At 44.0% G+C, this 16,251-nt stretch overlaps 2 non-coding genes across 2 annotated transcripts; both read right to left on the bottom strand.

Moving 5' to 3' along the window:
• Positions 1–463: 463 nt before the first annotated feature.
• TRNAT-AGU (transfer RNA threonine (anticodon AGU)) lies at positions 464–537 on the bottom strand. The gene has a single exon. It is a non-coding gene; the product is annotated as a tRNA-Thr (tRNA).
• Positions 538–1,355: 818 nt separating this feature from the next.
• TRNAI-AAU (transfer RNA isoleucine (anticodon AAU)) lies at positions 1,356–1,429 on the bottom strand. The gene has a single exon. It is a non-coding gene; the product is annotated as a tRNA-Ile (tRNA).
• Positions 1,430–16,251: the final 14,822 nt, after the last annotated feature.

The following is a 16,251-nucleotide window of genomic DNA, read 5'->3' as shown; positions in this document are numbered from 1 at the left end:
TGTTTACGTGGTTTTCTAGTTCGTGAAGCTGCAAAGGAAAAGTGGTAGTAATAGATTACTGGCCCGTACGGGGATCGAACCCTCGACCTTGGCGTTATTAGCTTATTTATCAGTAAAAGGGCCCATTAGTTCAAGCATGACGGGGCCTCCGAAACAGACGTTTGGATATAGATAGTCTCACAAATAACATGCAATAAATAACAATCCATGATTCAGAGCCAATGAACAGCCTACATCTATCAGTACATAGGACCCAGACTACATTGCTGCCAACTGAAACTCAATTGTTGCCATAGGCAGGTAGAATTTATCATTAAAAAAAAAAAAAAAAAAAAAGAGTTAATTAGCTTGGAAGGGGACTCATGGTATAATGCATAATTATAAGAGCGTGGGTTTTCAGACTATCTATATGTTTTTTGTCAGTTTATTTTCTTTAATCTGTTTGAAAAATGCTTGAAAACTAAGGCACTGCTGAGATTCGAACTCAGCATCTCCTGTTTACTAGACAGGCGCTTTAACCAACTAAGCCACAGCGCCAACCTCATCGCTAACGTCACTGTGTCTTAGTCAGTGTTAAAAATGCCAGATGCTACAGCGTGTTCAATTGTTTAAAGCCTCCGTTTCTTTTCATCTGATCCCAACAAAAAGACGAGAGAAAAGCAGACTAAGGAATGGACCTGTAAAAAATAGGTCATGAAAAGATTATATCGGCACACATACATATTTCTATTGATTTCGTAATGTTTTAAAGTATAAACGCCATACACTGGTGGACGAAGTGTTTAACATTCGTGCAAGCTCAACATGCAACCGAAAGAGCAATGATACAAAGATCACCAATATGTACAAGACACGTAAATGAATTTGTGCGTAGCCCACGTGTCCTCCCTACTCCTCACGTGACCCCTAGCAGCCCTGTCCAGTGCTTCACAGAGGTCCCTGACACGCACTGGGTAAAGCAAAGCCCCAGAGAGCTCCCAGAGATAGGAAAGTGGTTTAGACGTTCTACTCGCTACATTCTTTCCATCTCCAAAGATGATGTTAAGCTAACTTTCCCGGTATAGCCGAGGGACCCGCCACTCTCGGAAAGAAAGCGAGATTGTTTTGTCCATGCAGTCCCCGAAATAAAGAAAGCGTGAAGAAGTGCGGGTCGAGTGTACCTAGATAACACTGAGGATGGCGCTTCAGCAAGTGTCAACTATAACTATTACAGCATCCTGTAATCGCTCACACTTTTATTTGGTAGAATAAAGAAAAATCTATTCTGTAAACTGCTACTTAAAAGGTCCTGCAGGATGTTTACGTGGTTTTCTAGTTCGTTAAGCTGCAAAGGAAAAGTGGTAGTAATAGATTACTGGCCCGTACGGGGATCGAACCCGCGACCTTGGCGTTATTAGCACCACGCTCTAACCAACTGAGCTAACCGGCCACACCCCATCAGAGACTCATGCATTGGTAAATAGCTGTATACTGATAGAGCACCGATATACTGATACTCTGTTTATGAGTAATGCTTATGCCATCATCCTTTCCCTCAAGACATTTACGATGAGTAATGCTTATGCCATCATCCTTTCCCTCAAGACATTTACGTGCTCTGGCAATGCTAAGTAAATCCACAACTTCAAACAGAAGGAAGCTACAACTACATAACACCGACATTATATCAATAATTGTACTGAAGGCGACAGGCTATCAAGAACCACAAGAGCCCCAACTCCAGGGAAAATGGACTGAAAAGTAGAATCGCTCCATAGACCCCGTCCAAGTACTGTGCATATGCAATCTTATGCTACTTTGTTGTTTCCTGTTCTACAGGTTGTCCTCATGCTTCTCGAGCTCAATCTATAGCACACACTATCATAAATTGTACTCTCCGTCCCTAGCCCTTCACTTCCCGTACCCTTTTCTCGGCACTCCTTCAACAACTCTTTTCCCGCCCAATACATTTTCATTGACTTTGAATACTTTTAGCACCTTTTTGGGGTCGAGCCTTCGCTAAAATGCGCGTGCGCATGCGTATCGCTTGTGAGACGCTGTAGTAGTTAGAAAAGGGATCGGAGCCCCGTCCATGTCACATCAGAGTCTTTCATTGGTTCGTGGGCTTGCTTTTTAAAGTCTACTTGCTTTCATTAGTGGAAGGCATGCATACGTCATGTCTTTTCCAGTGGTTAGCCCTCCTCGAGTGCAGCGACCAAGTACTGAAAACATACGAGGCTCGCTGTTTTCCATCAGGTTTGCGGACTACTTTTTCTCTTTTTTCACAGCACGATCTCGCTTGGCAGAAGTCTAGCGCTTTGCATGACATCACCCTGTTATATGGTTAATTGCACTTTTGCCGGTTATGCTAGCGCGCCTGGTCCTTAATAAGTAAACTTACAAGGGGATGCGTACAGGCTGATGAACTTTTTGGATCGCATGGAGTATCCTAGATATGTAGTAATTGATGATCATCAATTATCAATGTACGTATCAATAATCAATAAGCAAAACACTAATCATCAATCGATAATGTCAACATTTCATGAATAACCATAACTCAATTATACATTTTATCAATTTTATTTCCCTATTAGTTACAATACTAGTCCATTGATTAATTCTAACTTTATTTGATCAGCTCTGAATTAGTTAATTAGTGATCACGAATAACATAATCTAATCAGAACTTGAGAAAAACATATGCTGTAATGCTTCAGCATAAGCTAACACAGATTAATATATCAGCGTTAATGGCAGAGTTCAGTAATCAGTTTAATCAATCATTAGTCACTGTTCACGTCACCTAAAGGAACCTTACCTAACGTAGATTAGCATTTTCATGTGGGACTTCATGCAAAAATAATTTAGAACACTAATTTAGAAAACATATAGCTAAAAGAAAAACGTATTCAAACAGCGCAATTGGTACTTGGAAAGAAAGGCAAAAAAAAAATTAACAGTCACATTGTCAAAGCTACCTATCCACAGAATAGATCAGCAACAAAGTCAGTCTTCGTCTTCAGGTCATCAATCTATCAGCAACGCATCAGGCTCTCAAGAGCACGAGCCCAATGACAGAATCTCAAATCGCATCTTCTGCCATCTAATATCTGCATCAGTTCTCCCCTCGTATCTCCGAAATGTTTACCTCTTGCCATGACTTTTTTAAAGGTTTTCCAGTCCATCCTCCTAATTCCTAATTGGTCAGTCAATCACCAGTTATTACCGTAACCAATAACCTTAATTTCACAAATCTATGAACTCTAATATTACGCCGTTCTCAGTTTGTTGATTGGTTCACTGTACGGTGTCCTCATCATCGGGTTCATCAGGTATTGAAAATGTTGCATCTTCTTCTCCAGTCAGTGCCTCTATTGTTCAAGTCCTGGGAAAGTACATTGAGTCTGTCTTACACCAGTATTGTTATATGTCTAGTTTCATCATCTCCTATCGGTACATTGCAGAAAATTCTAGTTAAGCAGATTTTATTAACATACGCGGTTCATGGTCAGTTCAACGCACCAGCTTCTTTGTAGTGCTAGTAATTCAGCTTCTGCATGAGGCCTGGTAACTAGGCCTCAACTTCGGTTAAGTTAACTCTATAATATAATGCAAAACATAGGTTATACATCTCAATATTACATATTACTACGTTATTATTACTCTTTTTCACATTTTTTATCATTTTAGTACAAGTTCGTATAAGTTGGCTGTCACTCTCTGTGGACACATTTTCAATCGTGCACATTCATTTCTCTACATTTAAATTTTCTATCAATTTCCTGTTAGTCAAAACGCATACACATTCCTTAATCATTTCTAATTAGCATATCTGCTTCAACAGTCCCTCCTCTGATGACTAAATATGTTGTCACACCTTTCTTCACCATCATTGCTTTAATAATTCTGTCTCATCAGTATTTTGTCTTCTTCTCAAATCTTCTCTATGGATTCTTTCCCTATTTCTTTCTTCCCTCCTTTGATTATTTTGCGATTTTCTCAATTTTATCTTTTGACACAATTTACATGAACCCCATATTCCTAATATACAAGCAATCACAATTAATATTCTCTGTATGATTTTTAATAGTACCCCATTCCAAATTTGACTAAGCCAATTTCCCTCTGAAGCAAATCCTTTTCCAACCTTTTCTCAAACACCTGGTTATTTCAGTTCTTTTAAGTCCTTCCTTGAGTTTGTCAGGTTAGTGAGTAAGTCTCTTATCGCCCTATAATTATTCAGAATATATGAGCAACAATGACTAGAATTAATCATCTCACAAACTCTGCTGTCTTTCGCTAAAAGAACGTCTTTAACAAGCCTATTTTGAAGCTTCATAGCTCTATCCGCGGCTAAATCAGTATCTATAAGGAGTATTGCCCCTGTAAAGTTTGTCAGCATGTTATCCACAATAGTAGACAACTTTCGTATCTTGATGGAATTTAGGATGACTCCCACGGAAGGAATCACTGCACCAAAGTTATCTCCCACCACTGTAGAAGAGGTTTCCCTCCTCTGCCGCCTATGGTGTAATTCAGTCAATTTCGGAAACTTCTTTAAGTCATCTATCTAAAATCTTTGGGAAAACTATCCCCAAATAACATGTCCCATACCATCCTCTGGGAAGACGGTAATAAGCATTGGGTCCAGAAATATAATAAATCCTGGGAATCGCAGGGTCCTGACCATTCAGCATAAAAGTTCACTTACTCTGAAACAAAAACACATGCCTACATTCACTCGTTCCCACAAATAAAGTGTCAGTGTGTGATTTTGGCCTATATATACAAAGTTTTCCTACATGTATGTAGTGATCTGAATTCCTGTCCATACACCAGCTGCACCAAATGGCCCTAGCGGATTTGTAAGCCTTGGAGGTACCAGGGGCCCTGGACTGTTGGATGAGTTTGAGAGCATCCTCTGAAATTCCTGGGGTTCTCCAGGTCGACCCGAAATCCTCAAAGCAATGAGGAACAAGGGGTTGTTGAGGATCAAGTGGTGTTGTCGACCTTGGGGATCTAAGAGGAGGTTGGGGAAATGAGGAAGCCAGACCGGACGGTCGGTTGTTAGTTCCAATAAAGTTGGATACCAAGGATGAGCTTGCCAAAATGGGGTTATGAGAACTAGTGTGGATTGTTGTCTGCGTGCTTGTGCAAGGACTCAAGGAATGAGAAGGAAGGGAGGTAAAGAAGAGATGACGGCCAAATCTGAAGGAAATCATCCATGGAAAGAGCCTGCAGATCCGGCCTCCAACTGAAAAAGGAAGGAAAGTGGGAATTGAGGGGAGAAGCAAAAAGATCTATGAACATGTCGCCAAAGATGGAAATAAGATGATTGAACACTGAAGGGTGCAGCTGCCAATTGCTGGAATCGTGAAGATGTCTGGAATACCAGTCTGCAACTGTATTCAGATTGCCCAGTAGGTAAACTGCTCTGACTGAGATTTGTCGAGGAAGACAATATTCCCAGAGATGCTTTGCCAGGGTAGACAAAATCTTGGACCTGGTGCATCCTAGATGGTTGATATATCTGACGGCTGTTAGGTTGTCCATCCTGAGAAGAATGGTGCAACTTACATGGTCCTTTGTAAAGGAGCGGATGACAAAGGAACCCGCAAGCATCTCTAAACTGTTTATGTGCAAGGACTCCTTCAGAGACCATGTGCCTCCAGTCGAAATCTGACCACATCTTGCGCCCCAACCGGTCCGAATTGCATTGGATTCTATTACAAGATCTGGACGGCAGAGAAGATAGTTCTTCTGTTCCAGGCATCTAGGTGAGTCAGCCACCATAGAAGCTCCTCTTTGGACTCAGAGTCTAGAACAAGTGGATCGGAATAGGCAAGGCCCCTGTGAAGATGGCGTATCTTCAGATGTTGGAGGCCGCGGTAGTGCAGAGGACCTGGGAAAATAGCTTGAGTAGAGGAAGCGAGAATTCCCACTAGATGAGCTAGAGTTCTGAGTGAGATGTGTGGAAGGGACAGAGATTGACAAATTTCTTTCTTGATGAAGGAGACTTTGTGCTGGGGAAGTTGAAGAATTGAAAGAGTAGTGTCTATGGGAAAGCAGAGAAATTCCAATTTTTGAGTTGGAACGACAGCTGATTTCTGAAAGTTGATGAGGAATCCCAATTTGAGTAGAAGATCTTGACAAAAATGTACACGAACAAGGAGAAGGTCTTTGTCTTGTGCCATCAGGTTAAAATTGTCTAGGTAAAGAATCAGACGAACACAGTGAGAGCTGAGAAAGGCCGCTACAGTCTTGAGAATCTTGGTGAAACACCAAGGGGCCGAAGAGAGACCGAAAGGAAGAACTTTGAATTGGTAGAAAGAGTTTTGCTGAAATTGAAGACATTTTCTGTGTGAGGGATGAATAGGTACCATGAGGTAAGCATCCTGAAGGTCTAATCTGACCAAACAGTCATTTTGAAGTAAAATATCCCTGAGTTGAAGGATAGTCTCCATCTTGAAATTTCGATAGACAACAAAATTGTTGAATTTTTTGAGGTTCAGAACTAGTCGAAACTTCAGATTTTTCTTTTGGACCAGGAAAATGGTAATGAGAAAACCCGAAGAGTCGAACTTAAATGGTTCTATGGCCTGTTTGGGGTGGAGAGACTGGACTTCGTTGTGGAGAAGTTGGTTTTCTTCTTGAGAAAAAACAAGGGGAAGAGGAAAAAGGTACTGACTTGGGGGTTGATAAAACTCTGAGAGGTAACCTTGAATGGATTGAATAATCCTGGGATCTGACGTGAGAAACAACCATGAATCTAGAAACAAAGCTAGTCTGCCTCCTCCCTGAGGAAGACCAGAATTGGAAACACTTACCGGAAATCTGCTCTCCTTGCTGACATAACCCCTGTTTCGATAACCTCTTGAACTGTGGGGGTAGAAGCGTGGCTTGTATCCTGTGTAGGTGTCAAGCTGATTCTGCTGGTTGTAGGAGTCTCGATTGGTATATTTACTTCTGAGGGAGCAGCCGGCAAAGCGACTCCTGCCTTTGCCGGCCCTGGCAAAAACCTGTGACGAAAATATCTTTTTAATAGAAAGACGAGCTATGTCCAGGGTGGCGAAGGTGGAGACGTACTTACCCAGTTCCTTTATGAAGGAGTCTCCAAATAACAGACCTTTAGCCGAAGGGCCCTCATCCTTAATGGCCAAAGATGCCAGTTTAGGATCGATCTTTAGAAGGAGACTCTTCCTTCTTTCAATAGACAATTGGGTTTTCGCATTCCCAAGCATACAAATAGCGCGTTGCGCCCAGTTAGAGAAAACCACAGGGTCTATTGGAGAATTTTCTATTTTGGCCTCCTCAGCCAAATCAAAAATCCTGGTGAGAGGTCCCACCAAATCCAAAAGCTTATCTTGGCAACCTTGGCAACCCGACCAGGCTCTATCCACACCTTCCTTAGGGTCTTTCCAAAATTTGGTAAAAAACATGAGCATATTTGGATCAATCACAGGGGTAGCAGTGACATTGTCGAGTAAAGAGGGACGGGGACATTCAGATTTGAGTTTATTCCTGGTAACCTTGTCTAGAGAGTGACGTAAGTAAAAAGAGACATAATCTGCCACATGGTCAGCAGGATACCATTACTTAGAGATTGGATGAACCATTAGGGAAGGGTCGAACATGGGTTCACCAGAGTGGTCTACCAAGACCTGAGGTCTACTTCAAAGGCAGAACGGGGTATGAGTAGTTGACCCAAATCCCCAGTCTTTTATACTCTTTCTGGATGAAGAGGAACCTCTGTCAAGGAGAAGAGCAGAAACGCTGGATGAAGAGTACTGCCTTTTTGCTGTGTTACTTTGCTGGATTGGCCTGCAGTGGCTGCTTCTGCCTTAAAAGAGAGCAAAGGGTGAACCTTGCTGTGTATCCTGCTTGAGGGAGTTCTCCAAGGGTTTGGAGTAGAGCTTGCCTCCTATTGGAAGTCTTAGGGACACTAAAGACTTCAGTTTCATCTGCCTACAGCACTGGAAACTGAGTGTTTTGTGCTGTTCAAGAAGAAAAAACACTGCGCCGCTGTCAACTACACTGCTGGCCTGCACCGTGACCTGCCGATGCTGCAAAGAGCAGCAGTGCCCAACTTCGCACTGCAACCCTGGCCTCACCAATGCCACCATCAGACGCCGCCACCGAGACGCTGCTTTCACCATGACCTGTAGGCCCTGCACTCTGGCATCGCCTTCCTCACACCACAGCCTGGGCATCCCCGACTACTCTGCTACTGCTGACACCTGCACTGCTGCCTGCACCGTGGCCTGTAGACACTGCTTGTGAGGTACATGAAGCACCATCCCAACCCACACCGCAGCCCCGGTCCACCAACGCCAGCACCAGGCATCCCTCTCAGCACCATGACCTGTGGATGCCGCACTGAGCCCATCCCGCGCTGCACCGCCGACTTGGGCCTACCAACGACGGCGCTACAGCAACATGGTGCAGGTGATGCCTGCACCATGACCTGTTGAAAAAGTATGTCGACCCGCCCCACTTCACACTGCAGCCCTGTTCTCACCGACGCCGCTGGATGCCGTCACTGAGTCGCTGCCACCATCGTGACTTGTGGGCACCGCACCTCACATCGTCCCGCTTTGCACCACAGCACTGAAGCCATCCACACCAGCGCTCCTGACTTCATCAGCCCAAAGTTCCATCCACAACGTATGCCACTTCAAGGGCCTGAAGACACGCCCGACCTCTGGAACCAACAACACAACACCAGCGACGCCACCCTCCGAATTTCATGTCGAGGATCACGACGCCCTGCAATTCCAAAGGTACTGTTTGTGGATCTTACCGACACTGTAGCTGGCCCACGAAGCTGCAGCTGGCCTGAACTGTTGGTTTTGTTGATCACGACACCATGATGGCTCTAGGTGAAGCTACCAACTTCAAGGAATTGTTTTTTTAAGTTAATTCTTGAGAAAATAATATCTTTATTAATGCATGTTGCATTTGTTTCACTTTGGTCTTGTTTTACACAGATAAATATTGTCTATTTTTCTAAAACTGGTGTGGTGTCCTTTTTTAGTATTTTCACTGTGTTACTGTGTGTTATGTGCAGATGCTTTACACATTGCTTCTGAGATAAGCCTAACTGCTAGTACCAGGCTACCAGGGGGATGAGCAGGGGTTATCTACGCGGGTATCTCCTTATCCTGATTAGATTAAGGGTCCCTACTTGGACAGGGTGCAAACCGACTGCCAACTAGAGACCCCATTTCTAACAGTAGCTAACTCTACTGAAACCAGAAAAAAATCTAGACAGGTATACTTCAAGTGGGGATATGAAAAGTATCTATAGCCAGGATCCGAGGGTTTCACTGTTTCCCAAATATCAATCAGCCCATGCGTTTTCATTAGCTGAGTAAGAGCTTTTAGCACCTGGGGCTTCCTCCCTAGATACCACTTTGTAACCCCACCAAGTATGCTTACCTCTAGATTAATATTAAAGTCACCACATACTATTAAATGCATTGGCCACTCCAATAGCCCCACAGTCGATTCCTCCCCTATCTTGATCTCATCAAAATTGGAACCAAAGCTGAAGCATAGAGTAAATCTTGTTTCCGCTACCCAACTTCTGAGAATCTCCCATGACCCATACTTATCCAACAGCCTTCGATTATATGTAAGCTGGGCTTTCTTCATTCATATCACCACCCCCTATCAGTAATGCTTTGTGAGGTACAGGCAGCCAAGGAATACCCCCTAATTTGCAACAGATCCCTTTTTACCGAAGGATTTTGAGTTGCCTGCTAGCATATTAAATCCAGCCCCAAAGCACAGAGAAACTTGGCCACCTTTACCCTCTTATTCCTATCATTGAGCCTGCATACGTTAACTGTAAAATACATAACTTATCCTTATTAATCAAAGATGAATCATGTACCACTCCTCCTGGCAAACCAACCAATAAAACCAGCACTCCACCACTGAGTCACCCAGATTCTCTACATCATTATGCTCTATTTCCTTCCCTCCCTCTTGCCCCCTCTTCCTCTCTCCAGCCCTACCCCACAATCACTCTCATCCCCCTCCCACAGCTATCTCCCAATGCTCTCCCCTCTTCCCTGCCCTCACCCCCTATGTGAGGCAATCAGACCTTGCATGGTCTGCTATAGATGGTTGAGCTCCCCCTGGCCATCTCCGCAGAGTGTTTCCCACCAAATTGTGTCTATCCAGTCACAAAACATTTATCACTTCCATTTCATTGCACATACCAAAAATAAACTAGAATTGCATGTGCATTAAATATTGTAACCCCTAAATCCAACACCCTATCACAGTGTCAAAAAACAAAAAAACAAGGCAGTGCAACAGTTTAAGTCTTTATCTTCCCAGCTTTCTTGCTTGCACTCCTTGCTCAGTTCAACTCCTTCCCGGGCCTGTAATTGTTTAGACCACGGTCATGGACCTAGCCTTAGCTGCAGCTCCTGCTTCCTCTACAACCTGGCTTCCTCCACCAGATGTCTGCTCCAGTTGCTCCATAACTGATGGACGCGGGAATACTGAATTATAGGTGGCGCTGTTTCTGGCTTCTAACCATGCGATCTCTTTCACACAGCTTTTGCTTTCAAACCTGCCAGCCCGCTTCCCAGCTTGTATTCTGGAACCATTATACCTTTCCATGTTTATTGCTGCATGTTGGACCTGGCCCTTTTTGCAGGGTCATCCCCAAACTTTTTGCCTCCTTCCTCCTATTTTTCCTGACCAGTTTTTGTTGGCTTTTGAACTCTGAGCACTTTACCACTGCTAACCAGTGCTAAAGTGCATATGCTCTCTGTGTAAATTGTACTGTTACTTGGTTTATCCATGATTGGCATATTTGATTTACTAGTAAGTCCCTAGTAAAGTGCACTAGAGGTGCCCAGGGCCTGTAAATCAAATGCTATTAGTGGGCCTGCAGCACTGATTGTGACACCAACACTGTAATCATGTCTCAGACCTGCCACTGCAGTGTCTGTGTTTCCAGTTTTAAACTGTAAATTCAACTTGGCAAGTGTACCCGCTTGCCAGGCCTAACCCTTCCCTTTTTCTACACATAAGAAACCCCTAAGGTATGCCCTAGGTAGCCCCATGGGCAGGGTGCAGTGTATGGTTAAGGTAGGACATATACTAATTTATTTTATATGTACTGATAGTGAAATATCGCCAAATTCAGTTTTCACTGTTGCAAGGCCCATCTCCCTCATAGGTTAACCTGGGGGCTGCCTTTAAACATTATTAAAGCGTAGATTCACTTTGTTTTGAAAATGCCACTTTTAGAAAGTAGGCATTTTCTTTCTTGAACCATTTTTGTGACTCTGCCTGCTTGTGGATTCCCTGTCAGGGTTAGTTTGACAGTTAGGTTGTTTGCACCTCTCTCCAGACAGTGACACAAAGGGGGCTGGGGTGTAGGCTTCATATTCTGATGAGCCATCTGTTCTAGGAGGGAGGGGAGGAGTGGTCACTCGCACCTGAAAGGGCTGTGCATGTCCTCACACAATGCAGATTCCAACCCCCTGGTGTGTGTCTGAGGCCTTACCTGGGCAAGGCAGGATTTCACAAACAAGTGAGACTTTTCTTTGAAGTAAGCCTACTTCAAAGGCCAAAATGGGTATAAGAAGAGGACCCAAAACAACAGACTTTGGACACTTCTTAGGGTAGACACTCTACCTCAAAGACACTTCTGGACAAGAAACCTGCTGGTGAAGAATCCCTGAAACAAACCTGCCAAGAGGAACTGCCTGGCTGCCCAAAGGACTCACTGGGACTGCTTTTCTGGCAAGGACTGATGCCTTGCTGTTGCCCTGCTGCCTTGCTGCTCCCTGGCTATGCTGAGAAGTGCTCTCCAAGGGTTTGGATAGAGCTTGCCTCCTGTTCCCTGAAGTCTCAGGACCAAAATGACTTCACTCCAACAACTGGGCTCCTTGTGCGGCAAAAATTCAACGCACAGCCTGCTAAACATGACGCACAGCCTGCCACACGGTCAGAAATTCACCGCACGCTGAACTGGGATGATGAAGCGTGACTTCGCAAGGAGAAGATTGACGCAGCGACTGCGTTGCGACCAGAACTTCGACGCACGACCACCGGATCGACGTATAGCTGACCCGGGACGACCGGCCTGAGTTCCAGAGAGAAATTGACGCAGCGTTTGTGACTTCACTCCGCAAGCCCGGAATTCCACGCTCAATCGCCGGGGCACCAGAAATCCCCGCAAACCAAAGAGGAACCAAGTCTGCATGCCGGAAATCAACACAAAACCTTCCCCTGCGTGGAAAATAACAACGCGAGTCGGTGTGCGAAAGGACGAAACCGACGCACACCTCCCCGTTTTCCACACATCGCCCCGTCTCTGCGGTCCCTTGCGGATATTTTGAACGCGAACCAGGTACTTTGTGCTTGCAAGAGACCTTTATTGTTTTTAAGAGAACTTTACTTGTTTTTAAAAGACTTAAGACACTTTATATCACTTTTACAGTGATATCCTAACATCTACCTATTGTATGTTAATCGTTTTGAACTGCATCTTATTAGATAAATACAACAAGCACACCTGCCTGCTGTCCTGGGGGCTAGGATGCAAGGCAGCCGCTTGTTCCTGCCACCGCTCGCACTGCCCTAACCGCTTGCACCAGCAACTTTGGGCCCTATCTGTAATGCTGCCGAGAGCCGGGCCACGAGTAAATATTCAGCAATAATGCTTCAGCTCACACACTGCCCCAGCCTCCTGTGGGCTTCTCGTACTACAGCCTGAGGCACCATGAATCCCACACAGCCAGCTCTGTGAAGGCTAGTCAGGAGGAGCTCTATTCAGCTGTTTCAGCCGGCCGCTACCCTATGCCAATGTATTAGTTCCATGATCAGTCTGCTCCACCTGATGCAGAGCTCCCCCTGAGTGGTGTTGGGGTTTGAGATCTTTTTGCAGAGCCAAATCCTCACTGTTGAGGTGTCCATAGGCCTCCATTTGTTCCTCTTAAATAAGTTGGCTTCTTTGGCCTGTGTTGAGGACCCCATGACCTAGTACCTAGTAGCCGGAGGGGCTCCTACGTTCACAGTTAGGATCAAAGGATTGTTATCGCTCTCGCACCTGTTGGGGATCTCAAACCTTCCAAAATGGTTTGCTAGGGATTCCAACAGTAAAATGTACTCAATAGTTCTGATTCCTTTAAAGGTGGGGAGCTTTGACTTTTTAGAGCTTGCTCGGCTGAGATTAGTTTGAAAATATTTAGGAGGTCGTTCATTATTCCTTGTTCTTTAACAGTTCTTGTGATAATATGGGGATTTCTCAGACCCCTGATGTTAAAATTGCCTGTCAGCACGACCTAATGTATGGCATATTTGAGCAGTATAGTTTCAAGGCAGCTGCAGAGATCGTTAGTTGTGCTAAGTCTCTGAGCTTTTGTGAATTATGGTACCAGTTTATCAGGAGTAAAAGTGTATTTTTACGGCAGAGTGCTAGCCTGGTTGTCAGTGCCACTTATAAGGCCGGGGAGGCTTGGTTCAAAGGCATATGGTGGCCTTAATTGTTTGCTTGATAAAAATTAAAAATACAACCAAACAGGTTTGCACATTTCACTGGTTTGAAGAGCTCATAATAGTCTTGTAGGACTGAAGGGCTAAGTGCCAATGTTTCTTGTAGGCATATTATGTCACTTCTTTTCAGCAGTGCAACTGCTGATTTGCTTGTCAAGATTGTCTTCCGGCCTTCCACGTTCCATGGTGTGATAACGACTGGTTCACCTCTATTTGTTTGAGGGTCAGTTCTCTATCCCTCCACCGATTATTTGGCGTAATATGATCAATCCTGTGGAACTAGAATCTTAGATCATTCAGATGTGCCATCCTATAATGATCTGTCATGGGATATCTACTGCAAAAAGAACAAATGATGGACTGAATGCTGAACAATGCAATTATTCACCCACAGTCAAACAAATCTGGGTTTAATCCATTTTTTTTTTTGCTCACCACGCCACCCCAGTTTGGACCCAGCTGTATGCAAATCAGGCTTGACCCCGCTCCCTCTGGGAACAGTCAAACCCGAACTGCCCAGCCAGGTCCTCCTTGGACTGGAAACAAGTATCCTCGGACCGGTTTTCAGAGTATCACCCTTCATTAGGCAGGGTAACTTGAATCCAGTGCTCTCCAATGCTCCTGAATCCGTAACTTAAGACTGCGGTACGTGCTGTTAACATAAATCATATTTCAGCAACAGTCTGTTATAAAGATCTCAAATTGAGTGTTGCAGTTGATAAAGTGTTTAACTTTATGCACACGAGAGCTATTGTATTTAAACTCTTTAATCTTATTCTACCCATTTGTGCAATTGCAGCACGTATAAAATTCCAGGGATTTATCCGGTAGCCGTGTATCTTCAAGTTCTAATGACGTTACATAGCTGGGACATAAAAATCCCTAAGCGTGTGTCCTCTTTTATACACCACCATTGGATTTTTGCTTATTTTGCCCAGCACACCGGGAATCTCCAGCAGGAGATGCCAATGTTTCTTTAATACCTTAAAAATCCTATGACTACATAAGGTGTATCTTGTGACAAGTGCTAGTTTAGCTTGTTTCCATCTAGCCTCCCTGCCCTTAGCCATAAGAGTCCCCTCTCTCTCTGGGTACATTCTGTACTCTCCTTTCTGTTATACTAAGGGCCACATTTACAACAAAATGGAGCATCAATCACGATGCGCTATTGTGCTTGCCCAGCCCTGCGCTCTCCTAATGACACCATGGTAACGCTGTATTTACAACACAGCGCGCCATAGCACTCGTTAGCACAACTGCGTCAAAATTTCTGACCCAGTTGTGCCGCTTTGCTGGACTAGTACCAAACATTTTGGCGATAGTCCAGCAAAGTTTGGGGAGACCCATTTAAAACAGCCTAATGTCACTTTCACGCCTGACCTTGAGCAGGTGTTAAATAAATGACACTAGAATGATGCAGTGAAACTGTGTAAATGTCACTGTGCCATTCCTGCACGCCTCCTAGAGGGGAACGCCTCCCTTGTATACATTATACCTGGCACAGGTATAATGTGGCACAAGTTTTACAAACTGGCGCAATGGTTTCATTGGGGCAGTTTATAAATATGGCAGGAGGTGGGGGACTTTTGTGCACCAAAAAAATAACTCTACGGTAGCGGAAGGAGCATGTAAATGAGTCCCTAAGCATTTTAGGATCGTAAAATTTGTCCAGGAAACATTTCTTTCCATCATTGATGTTCATCTTGAAATTATCTTAAAATGATCAAGTTCCCTATATTTTCACGTTATACAGATCATTTCACCAAACAGGATATTTTTAATTACAGATTGTGCAGGTGGGCTCGAACCATGCAATATGGAAGGTTGCCCTGGTGCTGCCTGTGCTGTGCCTGTTCTTGGGGCACTGAAGCTTGAATCCCCTCTGCCTGTTCTGTAATAGTGTCGGTAACTGAAGGTTACCCTGCTGCTGCCTGTACTGTGTCTGTTCTTGCGATGAGCAACTTGAACCTCTTCTGCCTGCTCTGTAACAGTCTCAGTAACTAAAGGTCACTCTGCTGCTGCCTGTGTTGTGCCTGTTGATTGAAGCTTTCATCACTGCTGCCTTACTGTGCTTTGATGTGTGTGAATGCTGGGGAAATCTTCTCACTGAACAAAGTCAAACTGATTGGCTTTGTCAATGGGTCTTTGAAAGTCAAAAATATTCCAGTTGTTGGTACAATACAATCTCACTGTAACATGAAATAAAATCATATCGTTTATTTACCATGCATAGTTAATGAAAACCATTTGGTGACTGAAACAGCTCTCTAAAAGACCCCTGCTGGCAATAAAATACAACATAAAGTTCATCAGTCACATGTATAATTCTTGCATCTCTAGAGTAACAAAGTGTAGCACAAGTATTTCCCATAAGCCCATTGCCCAGCTGTCCCTACCCAAACTCGCTTGTGTTTCGATTAGATCATGTGCAATCATCGAGCAGTTAAAGTGCACGCTTGCAAAATACATATTAATTCAGCAATGCGTCTAGAATGGTCGCTTCTAGTGCGAATGGCAGCGCAGATAAGGTGTTATTATTGTTTATTTGGCCACAGGTCAAAATCGCTTCTCAGTCCACCTCTGTCTTTTAAATGATGTAGAGCCGTCCAACACTTACACTGCATATGGTGTTGAGCAGCAAAGAACTTATTTATCAGTAAAAGGGCCCATTAGTTCAAGCATGACGGGGCCTCCGAAACAGACTTTTGGATATAGATAGCCTCACAAATAACATGCAATAAATAA

The sequence above is a fragment of the Pleurodeles waltl genome, chromosome 12 (genome assembly GCF_031143425.1).
Source record: "Pleurodeles waltl isolate 20211129_DDA chromosome 12, aPleWal1.hap1.20221129, whole genome shotgun sequence".
Taxonomy (NCBI): Eukaryota; Metazoa; Chordata; class Amphibia; order Caudata; family Salamandridae; genus Pleurodeles; species Pleurodeles waltl.
Note: the sequence above shows the minus strand (reverse complement) of the source record. Positions and strands in the feature narration are given on the sequence as shown.